Genomic DNA, 16121 nt, shown 5'->3' with positions numbered 1-16121 from the left:
TCAGAACATCTCTTTTACATTCCTTTGTAGTACCACCTTTATCATCTATCAAGTTCCCATATATGTATGGGTCTATTTCTGAGCTCTCTATTCTGTTTCGTTTGTATATTAGTCTGTTCCTATGCAGAGCCATTCTATTTTCATCTCTTTGGTTTTGTAGTATATGTTAATATCTGGTAGGAAAAGTTGCTACTCTGCCTTTACTTTTCAAAATTGACTTATTCATGAACCCCTGTTTTCCATATAAATATTGGAATGAGCTTGTTGAGTTCCTCAAACAACTCAATGGTATTTTTATTAAGATTTCATTGAATGTATAACTTTCTTTGGGAAGAATTCACATAAAACTTTACTATGTTAAGATATCCCATCCAAAAAGAAGAGGAGAAAAAAGATAGTCTATCCACATGTTCTTTTTTTGTTCTTTTTATTCATTCTTGTTTATACTTTAATAGAGTTCTAATACTTTTTATGATAAAGGTCTTAGGCATTCTTTCTTAGTTTATTTCCTGGGTAATTGCAAGGGTCTTTTTGCAGCAAAGGTTCAGGAATCTGGAGAAGGGCTGCACATAAATGGATAGAGAGATTAGACAAGAAATATAAATGTGGAAGGCATGGTGGAGCCAGGGAAAGCTCCACTTTCTAGTGAAGTGGGCCCTCTGAATGTCCAGAGCCATGGCTTTTTATTCCTACATTTTTCCCTTTAGCAAAGCAGATATACGTATCAGAGGTAAGGCCTGATAAACAATGAAGGACCATCAGATTGGGGGAACTGCCCTCAGCTGTCTGGCAGTAGGCAATAATATGCAGATCTTCAGTCCTGCTAAAGCCCCAAGGTCCGTCAGCCTTCTGATGAACTTGTTGCATAATTATGGCCTGCTGGAATTTGCCACTAGCAGGTACTCTGTTGTTTTATTGTGAATAAAGTCACATTCTTTAGTATATTTGATGGAGGGGAAAAAAAGTCAAAGTAATGAATAGGTTTCTAGCTTGGACAAAAGAGGTGGGAACTATTAGAGGAGAGTATGCTGCTTTAGTTTTTATGTTATTGATAATACTGAGTTTGAGGTGCCTGCAAGGCATTCACTACAGATGTTCAGTAGGTAATGAGCATTCCAGAAATCCATCTAAAACTTACGAAACAGAAATTAATAGAACTAATACTGTATAAAGCAAATACAAATGACCTCAAGGGCTGAAGAGGTAAAGTAAATGAATGGATAGAGCAGTTAACAGCCCACTACTGAGTTCTGGAGCACTAAAGGACCATGTAGGAGTGGACCCAGTGTTGCAGAGCTTCCAGTTTTCCAAGAAAAGTCAGAAATTTGTATTTTTATGTGAAATCTGTTTAAAAACAATGGTTCAAGTTCAAGATAGCTTCTGACATCGCTATTATATCTTCACAGTACCTGTGTGCTTCAGGGAGTGCTCCAGTGTCCTCTGATTTTTACCATCATTGCTGTCTGTCCCTCTCCTCCCCCCTTCTTTGTTTTCTAACTTGCCTCTTTCCCCTTAATTTTATGATTTTGTATATATACACTGAGTGGCCAGATTATTATGATCCTATATAATAAAAGGCTAATATGCAAATTGTTCCCTCAACAAGGAGTCCGACCAGCAGGCAGGCCAGCCAACCACCCATCCCCTCCCAACCCCCACCAGGCTGGCTGGATCCCACCCATGCACAAATTCATGCACTAGGCCTCTAATATATATACATACTGAGTGGCCAGTTTGTTATGCATTCAGAGATCATAATAATCTGGCCACTCAGTGTATATGGAAGAATAGAACTCTTTTCTTCCAGGCAATGAATCAACTAAATCCTACAGCTCGTTTAGTCTTTTATTATTATTATTATTATTATTATTATTATTATAGCTAGTAGATAGCTGTGGAAATCGCATAATTGCCCTAATTCTTTATACATCTGTATCCTCATCCTTTGCCATGTGACTTTACGGTTTCTTTCACTACACAGGCAGAATCTCCCTTCTACCTTTCTTTTAATATATTTTATTGATTTTTTTTTTTACAGAGAGGAAGGGAGAGGGATAAAGAGTTAGGAACATTAATGAGAGAGAAACATCAATCAGCTGCTTCCTGCACACTCCTTACTGGGGATATGCCTGCAACCAAGGTACATGCCCTTGACCGGAATGGAACCTGGGACCCTTGAATCCCCAGGCCGACGCTCTATCCCCTGAACCAAACCTATTAGGGCTCCCTTCCACCTTTGAATCTGAGTTTTATCACTTGAAATGCTTTGGCCAGTTGAGTGAGGTGATTGCCAAAAACAGTAGACTAGTTCCTAGCCTAGGTCTCAAGATCTGTTAGTATTTGTGCTTGCTTTCTTGGATTCCTGACATTTCCATGAGAAAAACGTACCCAAGCATGTCTGCTGGTCTCGGAAGGAGGATAAATGACACAAGGAACAGATCTATTGCAGGTAAGCCAGCCTAGAGCAGGAGCCCCAGGAAACCCACAGGCAGTTAGCTATAACTAACTGATAGTGGAGAGCAGCCAGCCCCATCTTTGCCCTTGATTTGGGAGCAATAACAAATGATGTTTGTTGGATGCCACTCTGTTGAGAGTATTTTGTATGTACCAATAACTAATCGATCTAGAGCCATTCCAGGAACATGTGAGTTTCAGCAGGCTGGAGTCTGAGTACCTGATATATATATATATTCCATAACCGAGGATTATTGTCAATTAAATAAAACCTGAATTATATCCAACTTCTTTTAGAGTATCATCAATTCTATAATGAATGAAAATTTACCTGTCAACTCTCTCTTATCTGATCCTACTGTTTGATGTCGCACAAGAATATCTGGGGAGCCATGGCATTTCAATAGTTCTGATTTATTGCTCCATATTACTTATAGTCAATTGACCATTACCTGTTCCCTTCCCCAGGAGACCCAAGGAAGGGAAGGGTCGGTGTAACACTAAAACACCTTCGTGATGATAAAGGAAGGAAGCCAAAGGAAACTAGACAGACCCCTCTTCTCTGCCCACAACGGAATGCTTACATTTTGTACCCTCATTTTGTGATGTGTGACAGGTAAAAAAAATCACAATGTTGAATTTTCCCCACAATTCCACCGCCAGGGGGCAGTCTACCATGAAGGAACTCAAGACTAGGGTTTAGGAAGAGAAAGAACTATCCTTTTAGAGAAGGCAAGGAGCTAAATGAAAGAACAGGTTTTATATAAGACCAGAAGGAAACAAGAGAATGGAGGAGAGAGGAAGCCAGGGGTGGGAGCCAGCAAACGTTGCTCAAGAGGAGAGTGTGTGTTGCACTGGAAGAGTTGCACAGACAGAAAGGACCACCATGAGGGCTATTTAGCAGGGCCTAAGAACAACTTTAAAACTGAGCCATCAGAAAGTAGTTTACCTTGCTTTCATCCAAAGGAATACCTTCATCACCTGCACCAAGGGACTCTGATAACTTCCCTCACGTGGTCAGTGAGAGCTTCATTCCTTCAGCATCCTCCTCTGCTGGTTGCCTAGGAAAACTTGCAGATCACCCTCCTCCCCCCAATTTTTACCCAATGCATACAATACTTCCAAGACACCCACGAAGGCATAGGAAAGAGAGGACAGGGATCTCCAATGGAGTGGGTGTGGGAAACATCTCACATTGGTATTTGGCGTGCGGTTGCTGAATGAATCCATCTTGAAGCTGGAGGAGTCTTCTCCTTGTCTCCCCAAGATAGAGCAATAGTTATGGACAATTCTCCTGTAATAATTAAAAATATCTAAGACTGTAAGAAAGAAAATTAAAGTTTACCAAAGGAAACATTGGAATGCCAGGAGTACATATTAACCTTCTCATTGTTTCAATAAGGTCCTGGACATGACTCTTATCATTTACGGAAGCACAGATCCTTCCCACCTCACTTTGTTTATGAGAATTTAATGTGAGACTGCAATGAATGAATAGTTAATCACCAAAGTAATAGAATTAATTTGTTGGAACATTCTCCAGAAGAAAAAGGACAAAACGTTTGTGAGCCTAATGACTTCTTTATCATCATCATATGTTTGGGATTAAATGTATCTATGTGTAAAGTATTGATAAGCAATTTAAGATTCATCAATATATGCCAAAAACCTAGTAGAGAAAGACAAAGTTGAGTGCTTATGTAGCTCATTAGGGTTACAGAGGACATCAAATAGTATAGGATTAACTGGATAAATTAGTGGAATGGTTTAAATGCAACTGAGAGGTGTGTGGGGTAGTAATATAACTTAGATAGAGACAGGTTAACTAAATCCCAGCTCTGCTGCATACAATAAGTCCTCACTTAATATTGTCAATAGGTACTTAGAAACTGCAACTTTTATCAAAATGAAATACAGCAAAACCAATTTTACCCTAGGCTAATTGATATAAACAAGAGTTAAGTTCTTAGGGCAGTGGCTGGCAAACTCATTAGTCAACAGAGCGGCAAACTGCGGCTCGCTAGCAGCATGTGGCTCTCGAGCCGCAGTTTGCTGACCACTGTCTTAGGGCATATTTCTAGTCACAAAAATATCACCAAATCCCTAAATAAAGACCCAAATCATTTTTAACATTAAACATTGAAATGAACCTGAGCTATACATACATTTAAGAAAGACTAATAGAAACAAGTAAGATGATGATTTTCCAACCTGCTTATCCCAGTTCAGGGTCACAAGTTGCCAGATCCTTTCCTGGCAGCTCAAGGCACAAGGTGGGAACCCACCCTCAACAGGACTCCCTTCCATCGCAGGGCCACTCACACCCACACTCACTCAGGCTGGGACAATTGGGATGCATCAGTTTACTTCATGTGCATGCCTTTGGGAGGTGGAAAGAAGCTGAGTTCCCCAGAGAAAACCTACAGTCCTGGGGAGAATGTGCAAACTCTGCACAGACAGGGGCCCTGGCCAGGAATTGATTTTTTTCCTCGTCAACGTTATAACAAAACAACAGTTAAAGGAAAGGACCTGCGATACTAGCTGTGTGACTTTGGGCAAGTTCCTTGAGCACTCTGTGTCTGTTTCCTCATCTCTAAAATGGAGATTAAATGGTAGTACCCACTCACATAGGACAGTGGAAAGATTAAAAGCAATAATGTGTGTGTTAATTTTAGAACCTGGCACATGATAAGTTTGCAGTGAATATATCGAATCATTCTAAAAAGGCTAAAAAAGATTAATAGGATGAAATATCTGTAAGGAAATTTAAGGGTTTATTAATAATCCCCTATCTTCTTAAGGAATTGAAATGAAAATTATTCCATTAATCATCCCTACTATTGCCTCTCAAGTCAGTAGAATAACCAAATGTGAAAGCACTCTGTAAACTAATGATACAAAACCTATAGAAGTGTAAGTTGTAGTTATTTGTCTTTATATCTGAACATATTCAGAATAGTACTCATTTGTGTGATATAGACATATTATATGCATGCACATCCTAGGAAAATGTCTCAAGAGTTATAATCTATCTGTGTTGGTTGACACTTGGGAAGTGGGATTGCTAATACGATAGACTTAACTTCTCTCAAATCCTTTTTACTGAAACCAAATGACAGCAGGAAAAAAAAAAAAAAATACACAACACAAAACACATTTTGACCAGAAGATGGCAATAAAGCATTAATATTTCCCAAAGATTCCTGGCTCAAGAACTAACTTCAGGTAGGTGTTATATATCCAAGAAGACAAACTATCCAGATCCTGTGGGGGCAACTCCTCATCCTCGCCTTGTCCCCGCCCTGGAGGAACTCAGGCTCAGAGAGGGCGCTGGGGACATAGTGGGATAAGGGTTCCAGAAAAGCACAGGCTCTGGGAGCAATCATTTATCTGAAAAGCATGTCCATCTTATAAATTCTCATTTAACTTTATTGGATAAATGAAATGATTTCTGGCATATTGTGGTCTATTACTTTAACTCTTAGATGAAGTTTCCCATATACCAATTTTACTGCATCCAAGAATGGAATTTCTTCTCTTTGTTCTTGATCTAAGAAACAGCAGAAATATTGGAACAAATACTTCGTTCATTTGGTCCCCTCACAGCTTCGCCCCCAGGCAGTCAAGGAAGAAGAACCATGTCAAGGCTCTTTTTAGCTCTGGGGAACGCACTTTAGTTGCTGACTAGAATAGACTGGGTCTGAGGTTTGTTAAGGACAAAATTATTTTACCACTTGTTAACATGGTCAGGAAGAGTTTATTCAGGACTATTGTGATAGGGGTAGCTGTCAAAACTATTGCAATAGAGGAGAGAGATTGGACTCAACTCTGAACACGACAAGAACAAGTGGAGATTTATAACTGAGGAGCAGGTGGGTGTGGAAAATTACTTCAGGAGCCTGATGAAAGGAGGCAGGTGGGATATGGTTTGCATATCAAAGGCATTTTACAGACGAGTTGTTTGCTTTCAGTAGGAATTAGCCAACCCTGGGAGGGGCAGCCCCTCTCTAGCTCTGCAAAGCCTCAAGATGTCAAAGCATAATAAAATACAGGGGGAAAAAATTTTTAATATGATTGATACAAAGCACCTTGCTTCTAGCTTCTAAAACACCATTTATGTCAACCAACCAAGTACTTCATGAAATTAGAAAGCATTGAATAAGTAAGATCATTTCATTTCATCTAACTAATAATCCTAATAGGTAACTTAATTAGTTCTTTCAGTATGCTACCTCTTATGCTAAGCACTTTATTTTTTTTAATATTTTATTGATTTTTTACAGAGAGGAAGAGAGAGGAATAGAGAGTTAGAAACATCAATGAGAGAGAATCAATGATCAGCTGCCTCTTGTACACCCCCTACTGGGGATGTGCCCGTAACCAAGGAATCGAACCCAGGGCCTTTCAGTCCGCAGATCGATGCTCTACCACTGAGCCAAACCGGTTTTGGCTATGCTAAGCACTTTAAATGCTTCATTTAATTCACATATTGTATCTTGATTGTAGTGGTTATACAAATATGCACATGTGATAAAATTCCATAGAATTATACACAAAGCCCTACCCCCAAAACGAGTGTAGGCAAAAACAGGTGAAATCTGTCTAAGAACTGCGGTCTAGTTAATTGTATTGTGCCAATCAATTTCGTGATTTGGATAATACACTATAGTTATGTGAGATGTCACTATTGGGGTAAGGTAGGTGATGGATTCATGGGACCTCACTATATTATTCTTGCAACTTCTTGTGAATCAATTATTAAAAAAAAAAAAAAAAAAAAGTTAAAAGAAAAACCCTTTGAAGCCAATACTATAATTATCCGCATTTTGCACATGAGGAAACAGGCTTACAAAGATTAATAACTTGCCTAATTAGCAAGTGAGTGTTTCCAACTGGAGCTCATTCACTACTAACCTCCCTTCGACATAGATAATCTCCAGATAAAATTTCATTCCTGTTACTCACAGATTGTTTCTAGGTCCCAGTATGGTCTGGAAATTTTAAATAAATTAAATTACACTGCAGTGCTGGAAAGTGATACTGCAGCACACTTAAAAGTTAGTATAGGCCGAAGCCGGTTTGGCTCAGTGGATAGAGTGTCGGCCTACAGACTGAAGCGTTCCAGGTTCGATTCCGGTCAAGGGCATGTACATTGGTTGCGGGCACATCCCCGGTGGGGGGTGTGCAAGAGGCAGCTGGTGGATGTTTCTCACTCATCGACGTTTCTAGCTCTCTATCTCTCTCTGTTCCTCTCTGTAAAAAATCAATAAAATATATTTTTTTAAAAATAAGTTAGTATAGGACTCCCCGATCTCAAACTGTACTACAAAGCTACAATAATCAAAACAGAGTGATGTTGGCAGAAAAATAGACATGCAGACCAATGCACAAGACTTGATAACCCAGAAATAAACCCTACACAAGTATGGGCAAGTAATTTACAACAAAGAAATCAAGAATATACAAATGACAGTCTCTTACATAAATTTGGAAAACTAGACAGCTACATGCAAAAGAATGAAACTAAACCTCTATGTTACACCAGATACAAAAATTAACTCAGAATGGATTAATGACCTGAATGTAAGACCTAAAGCAATAAAATACATAGAAGAAAATATAGGCATTAAGCTTCTCAGCATTGGTCTCTGTGGGTTTTTGTGAATTTGACTCCAAAAGCAAGGGAAACAACAATAAAAATAAACATGAGGGAGTACATCAAACTAAAAAGCTTCTGCGCTGTGAAGGAAACCATCAACCAAACAAAAGGCAACCTACTGAATGGGAGAAGATACTTGCCACTAATATTTCCGATAAGAAGTTAATATATAAAATGTATAAATAACTCATACAACTCAACAACAAAAACACTAACAATCTGATTTAAAAATTGGCTCTTTCAAAAAATAGACATAAGATGTTTAATATCACTAATCACCAGGAAAATGCAAGATAAAACCATAATCAAATATCACCTCACACCTGTTAGAATGACTATTGTAAAAAAGATAAGAAATATTGGAGATCATGTAGAGAAAAGGAAAACTTCGTGTACTGCTGGTAGAATTGTAAATTGGTATAGCCATTATGAAAAACAGCATGGAGGTTCCTCAAACAAATTAAGAATAGAAGTACCATATAATCCAGCAATTCTTCTTCTGGATATTTATCCAAAGAATATGAAAACACTGATTCAAAAAGATATATGTACCTAGATTCATTGCAACATTATTTACAATAGCCAACATATGGAAACAACCTAAGTATCCATCTACAGATGAATGGATAAAGACGTGATACAATAGAATAATATAATGATAGAATAGAATACCACTCTACCACAAGAAAAGATAAAATAATGCCTTTTGCAACTACATGAATAGATCTTGAGGATATTATGCTAAGTGAAATAAGTCAGACAAAAAAAAAAAAGAACAAAATTGAATTATTTAACTCCTATGTGGAATATAAAACAAAACAATAACAAAATACTAAAAACTCACAGATATGGATAACAGAATGGTGCTTACCAGAGGGAAAGGAGGCTGAGGGGAGGGCCAATGGGTAAAGGGGCATCAAATATCAGTCTAGATAGAAACTAGACTGTTGCTGGTGAGTGTACTATAGAGTATAGAGATATTAAATTACCAGTGTGTCTAAATAGCAGTTGCTGTTGAATGTTCCCTTTCCATTGCACCACTGAGCACTCTTCGCTGACAGGGCTGGAGGGCTACTTATTCTTTGCACATTCTATTACCGTCAGCTCTGCTTAGCAGCAGAAAGAAAAGAAGATGATGCAGAATACAGGCTGGGCAATAAGGTAATGGCTCTGGGGAGGCAGCTGATGTCTCCCTTCAGGAGACACGAACACCAAGAGGAATCTCAGCCTTGAATTGATGTTTTGCTTTTTAACCTGAAATTAAGATATCTTAGATATCTTAGACCATTTTTTTAAAAAAATCCATATTTCTAAATCACTTTGTCAGAGGAGTAACAGAACTCCCAAATTGAACGCATCCCAGGCTGCCTGAGTTCCAGTCCCAGCCTTGCCACTCACTAGCTTGGGAGAGTGACACAGTAGTTGTTTGCCTCAGTTTTCCCATCTGTCCTTACCAAAATGGGAGGCAGCAATAGCAACGTTTGTTATTTACCATTTCTAAAGGACTCAGCATAGCACCTGGTACTTCATATATGGGTGTCATAGTTTTCTCTCTCCAGGTCTCTTCAGGTGAAACTTTGCTTACATTTGTCACTCGGATCTGGAATAACACACATCCAGGTGTGTGGTGCGTGATTCACTCACCATGTTCAAATGGATGCTTTCTACTTAGACAAAAGTGGAGGGATGAGGAAAACTCCGGGGAGGAAATGTACTGGGATGCCATGTAAGGTGTTCATTTCAAGGGCAGACTTTACAGAAGTTAAATTTGCAGTATAATAACACCTTGTTTCAATCTATTTGAAGGTAGTTTTAAGAATCTTGATTAAGTATGGCGTTTATCATTATTACTTTCCGTTTTCAGGGCGTCACCTAGAGAATGAAAATATGGGGTCTCACAATACAGTTGAGTAATTCAATTAAACAAATATTGTGGAATTCATATCAAATGCAAAGCACTGTCATGCACTGAATTCTGAGTGCTGTGAAGACAACTAAAAAAAAACAATTCTCAGTCCTTGGATTTAAACAATAAAATCTATCAAACAAGATAGTTGAATACATCTAATGATATGCCTATATATATAAAAAAAAAGATAAGGAAAGAATCATTTATAAAACATTATCATTGTCATGAATTCCTTGCAAAAACCTCTTATCTACCTTGCCTCTCGCGTCATAACATCCTAAACATCTATCTCCGAGGTTCACTTCACTACAAATATCTTCTGGTAAACTGAGAAATAAATTACATGGTCGGAGATGATTGTGGGTGTCATCAAAAAGAAATGAAGGTTTATTTTCTGAAGCAAAAATAAAGTGACAGTTCCATAAAATAAAATGTGTCCTCCCTCCAGCTCATCACGATATAGAGCTGTAAAAGGTAGAGCAATTTTGTGTTAGCTGTCTGGTGAATACCCATTATGATTTTATTTTAAACTAGAGGCCCGGTGCACAGATTCATTCACTGGTGGGGTCTCTCAGCCTGGCCTGTGGGGATCAGGCCAAAGCCAGCCCTCTAACATTCCCTGAGGGGTCCCAGATTATGAGAGGGCAGTTCTCGGGTGACACATCCCAGAATCTGGCTTCCTTCTCTCTGGTTCCAGTTATATCACCTGGAGAATTGCAGCTACCAAGTCACTGCAGCTCAGCAGCTCCTGCATTGAGTGCCTGCCCCCTGGTGGTCATTTTGCATCATAGCTATCGGTCAGATGGTCAAATGGTCAGATACGGTAGTTGCTTAGTCTTTTATATATATATATATATATGATTTTATTTCATGAAATCTTTATAGGTCTATATTGTCAATGTTTATTTGAAGGTTTTATAGTAGACATTAATTCATTAATCAACACCATATGTAGTAGTTTATTAAACTATGGGAAATGCCTTTAAATAAAAAATGTTTTATTACCTATAAAATAATTTTCTTCATGTTTACCTGGAGAAGTTTGAACATCATTAGCATTATACAATGCTAGATTCTAAACATGAGCCTTCATAGTAGGTGGCTAGCCAGTGGTCTAGAAACAGGCGTTATGAGTGCACATTCTAGTTTGGCATTTAACTCACTATCAGTCTTTCCACAGGTCTTTCAATCTTGTGTTTGCTTAGGTATTAAGTACAGATACCCATGTTCTTCTGACTCATAGAGTTGAGTCCTTACACTTTGTACAGATTAAATAAAGATATAAAAAATAATTTTATAAAGTATTAAAGAAGTACAAATTATACATATTGGAACATAGCATGTGCTAAGCAATCTAAGTCATGTTAATATGGCACATATATTGTAAATATCATGCTATGTTAACAAAATGATGTCCACAATACCATTCTGTCTTAGGGGCACCCAAAGAAAGCCCTGTTAATCCTATTATATGACTCAGATGGCATGTTTTACTTTCTTTAATAATCAAATTCACCATTCAGCATGGATTACTGCATGCTCTAATAGCCTGACAGTGGACAAAATAGTCAAGGTCCCTGCTCTCCTGAAACTTGCATCCCTATAGATTTGTCTTTCTCAAGCTTTAGTGTGCATATACATCATTGGAAATTTTGATTTAAATGTGGATTCAGATTCATTAGGTCTGGGGTTAGTTCTGGGGTCTGCTGGTCCAGAACATCACTTTGAGTAGCAAGGAAGTAGGTAATTAATGTGTTAACCTCCCAAACAACATGACACCTTAGCTCAGTGGTCGACAAACTCATTAGTCAACAAAGCCAAATATCAACAGTACAATGATTGAAATTTCTTTTGAGAGCCAAATTTTTTAAATTTAAACTTCTTCTAAAACCACTTCTTCAAAATAGACTCACCTAAGCCATGGTATCTTGTGGAAGAGCCACACTCAAGGGGCCAAAGAGCCGCATGTGGCACGTGAGCTGCAGTTTGCCCACCAAGGCCTTAGCTAATTGAAAATACTCTACTTCTTAAAAGAAGAACCCTGAAGGACTAACAATAAGACTGGGCATTTTAGTTTATTTTGTTCATTAGATTCCACATATAAGTGAGATCTGTGATATTTGTCTTTCTCTGACTGGCTTATTTATCTTAGCATAATAATCTCCAGGTCCCTCCATGTTGTCTCAAACAGTAATAAATCCTTTTTTGCTGACAAACAAAATAGATCCAGAGACATGGAACCATGCAATAGACTGAGGAATTTCAGAGGGAAGGAGGGTGGGGTGGTGGAGAGAGAAGAAGAGATTAACCAAAGAATTTATATGCGTATATGCATAATCCATGGATACAGACAATAGTGCAGTGAAGGCCTGGAAAAGGGACAGGAGAAAAAAGGGGGTTATGGGGGAGGGGGATCATCTGTAATACTTTCAACAATAAAGATAAATAAATAAATAAAAAGACTGGGAATTTCAGGCAGCTGGTGGTGGAAGAGGAGACTCTGGGGGAGGGTCGTTCCCTCTCTTCGTCTAGCTTCTATTATGACAATCTTGGCATTGCTTAGTTTGTAACTGCATCAGCCCAATCTCTGCCTCCAATTGTCACATGGCCTTCTCCTCTGTGTGTCTTTTCTGAGTATCTGAGTGACCTTTTCTCTTGCATGTCCTTTTCTCTTCTAAGGACATCAATCATTGGATTTAGGCTTATCCTAATTGAGTGTGACCTCATCTTAAGTAATTGCATCTACAATGATTATATTTCCAAATAAGATCTTATTCTTTAAAAAAAAAAAAATAAAATAAAAAAAAAAAAAATATATATATATATATATATATATATATATATATATTTCTTTATTAATTTTTAAGAGAGGAAGGGAGAGGTGGGGCTGCTGCTGAGAAATGATAGCTAAGAAGGGGTTCTCCTAATTGGGGAAGATACATCAGATATCTATGTAATAAAAGGCTAATATGCAAATTTCCCCCTCAATAGGAGTTCAACCAGGAGGTGGGGCCCCTACCAGGATCGGGGGCAGGGCCGGCCTGCCAACCTCCCACATCTCTGTCCCCCAGCCAGCCTGGCCCAATTGGTCCCAATCAGGGTGGGCCAGTTGGACCCCACCTGTGCACAAATTTGTACACGGGGCCTCTAGTTTGGTTATAAATGGCCAGAAAGTGTATTTAAGAAGGCAGGAGTATTGACCAGGAAATAATTGTTTGCTGGGAATGGTCAGTCTTTTCCATGGGTAATTAAGATGGTGTCACTTGATACCTACTCCAGGGAGCATGTTCTACAGTGCAGTGTCATTAACCTGCCGTCATGGCAACAGGCTGGTCTTGAGTTCTCCCTCTGGACCTTTCTTTTATTAATGTGTCTGCTGCTCACAAGTTACAACTTGCTCTTTCCATTGTGATGTTCCAAACACAAGTGACAGGATGGAAAGAAAATGTGGGAGGTTCTTATTCTATAGCACAAGGTTTCAAGAAAAACAAATAAACCAACCTTGGCTTGCTACATTCAGAGGTAATCTCCTTCCTTTGTACATGTCTATATGCCCTCCTGTTCATGGATCAGTAGCATCAGCATCCCCTGGAGGTGTTAGGAATGCATACCCTGGGCTCCCGTACCAAAATTGAATCTGACTCTTGTCAAGATCCCTGGGAAATTCACATTCACATTAAAGGTTAAGAAGCACTTCCAAATACAGACTTCTGTTTCAGTAATAACATTACCAGTAGCTGCCTACAATGGGGCTTCTCTTCTGAGGCACCACTGTTTTTCATTAGGTTTAGGGTCTAAGATTTCCCCCAGAAGTGCATTGTTTTATGCAGTTAAGAAGAAACCTTGGTAACTTAAGCTAAGTTTGTCACAAGAAAATGTTTCCAGGCTGTGCAGTACTTGGTCCCCAGGATTTTCTTCTGCCCTGTCCCTACCTCTGAGCTCACCCAGTCAGCTCAGAGCTTCCAGTCTGGGAATCAGGCAATGTGTTCCAGCAGCACCAAACAGAGGAGGCTGTTATTCTAGAAACACCGCCTGGAAACCTTCTCAAAACAAAAGCAAGCTTTGTCTCTTCTAGCCACTTCTTTTTTCCTTTAAATCACACACTTCTATACAGCATTTAAGATGAAATGACATCACCAAAGTCTGGACTAATAAACAAGTTTTCCAGGAAATGGACACTCGCATTCATAGTGACTGTCATGTGCCTAGAATGATCTTGGCACTTTAAGGAGCCATCACACTCTAAGAGGCAAGTGGTCCTGTCTATATTTCACACGTGAGGAAGCTGATGCTCAGAGAGACGTGGTGACGGGCTCACACAGATGATTAGTGGTTGAATTAGAACTCACCAGATGTCTGGTTTTGAAGTCTGATTTCCTCTCTCTCTGTTGAAATGCCTCTACCCACAGGACTAGATCTCGTTTCTAAAGCTGTATCGTTGGTCCCAAATACTCTACACAAGCAACATTGCATTCCAAGCTGGTCCTTGGCAAAACTAAGGGATGGCACAAAGTTTGCCTTTGACTACACTCCAATCCCAAAGCAAGCTCTCTTTTTGCTTAACTCTACAAGCTTTCAGCCAGCTAGTAGTTTTGTCAATTCTTTGCTACCTTTTCCAGTCGCCTTAACGGGATGTTCATCTGAAACTGTTTTCTTCTCAGCGTTTCACATTTAATTTCTCCCACCATGCTCTCCTTTCATCAAAGATTACTTGCCAATTCTGTTTTAACAATTAGCAATACCTTGTATGTCAAATTACTGATTTGTAAGTTACTTCATTAACTTTTTACCTTTTATGGTTTGACTCTTTTATTTTTTGACTTTTTGTTCTTGTTGTTAATCCTCACCTGAGGATATTTTTCCATTGATTTTTTTAAAGAGAGTGGAAGAGAGAGAGGGAGGGAGCGGGTGAGAGAGGAAAACATCGATGTGAGAGTAACATATCAATTGGTTGTCTTCCACATGTGCTCTGACTAGGGCCAGGGACAGAACCACAATCCAGGTATGTGCCCTTGACTGGGAATCAAACCAGAGACCTTTCAGTGCATGGGCTGACACTCTTAACTTCTGAGCAGCACTGGCCAGGGCAGGTTTAACTCTTAGGAAATAATAAAGTACCCATGAATTACTTGATTAATAATACATCTTAAAAAATAAAATGAAAAGGATTATAAAAGGGTAATTTTTGGCCCTGTTTTCAGTCAAGTGAGTCCTTTGCTGTCCCTCAAATCCCACCCATAGGTAGGCATCTACTTTGTTGATATATTTGGCTGGCTTGAGTATTAATAGCACAGAACACATTTTTATCCTTTAGAAACTTGGAGGTGGGGAGGTATTTTTTTTTTAACCTTTATTAATTTCAGAGAGGAAGGGGGAGAGAGAGAGAGAGAGAGAGAGAGAGAGAGAGAGAGAGAGAGAGAGAGAGAGAGAGAGAGAGAGAGAGAGAGAGAAACATAAGTGATGAGAGAGAATCATTGATCGACTACCTCCTGCACGCCCCACACTGGGGATCAAACCCACAAGTTGGGCATGTGCCCTTGACCGGAATCGAACCCGGGACCCTTCAGTCCACAGGCTGATGCTCTATCCACTGAGCCAAACCAGCTAGGGCAAGACACAGTCTTCTTTTTAGGAAACCCCAACATCTGGTTACCCATCTAGTCACAACGATCATGTTTCTGTCTAACTCATATAGCTGTATGTCCTAGTATTGACATTCAGTCTTCTTAAAGTACAAAACGCTTCACATTTTTAATTGTTCAGCTGCACAGGGAGAAGTACGTTGTTGTTACTAAGAGCAAAGCCCAGAATCCAATTTGGAGACCTTGATTTTCATAATGTTTTCAAACCATCTAATCAAGCCTTCTTTCTTTTACCCATGTTTCCTTTTTGCCTTTCTACTTCTTCTCTCTTTGTACAGTATGTCTTAACACAAGAAAAAAAAAACTTTCAAATGCAAAGAGAAAAATGGATGGTAATTATTATAAATGTCCCATTACAACTAGGGCCATTCAATCTGCTTACTTGAACATGTAAAGAATTTTCTCTCCTCTGAAATACACTGCACAAATAAGAGTGTATTCAGATATAATTTCATGT

This window comes from Pipistrellus hanaki (assembly GCF_964339955.1).
Source record: "Pipistrellus hanaki genome assembly, chromosome: 4".
NCBI lineage: Eukaryota > Metazoa > Chordata > Mammalia > Chiroptera > Vespertilionidae > Pipistrellus > Pipistrellus hanaki.
The sequence above is the reverse complement of the archived record's forward strand: the minus strand, read 5'-3'. Positions refer to the sequence as shown.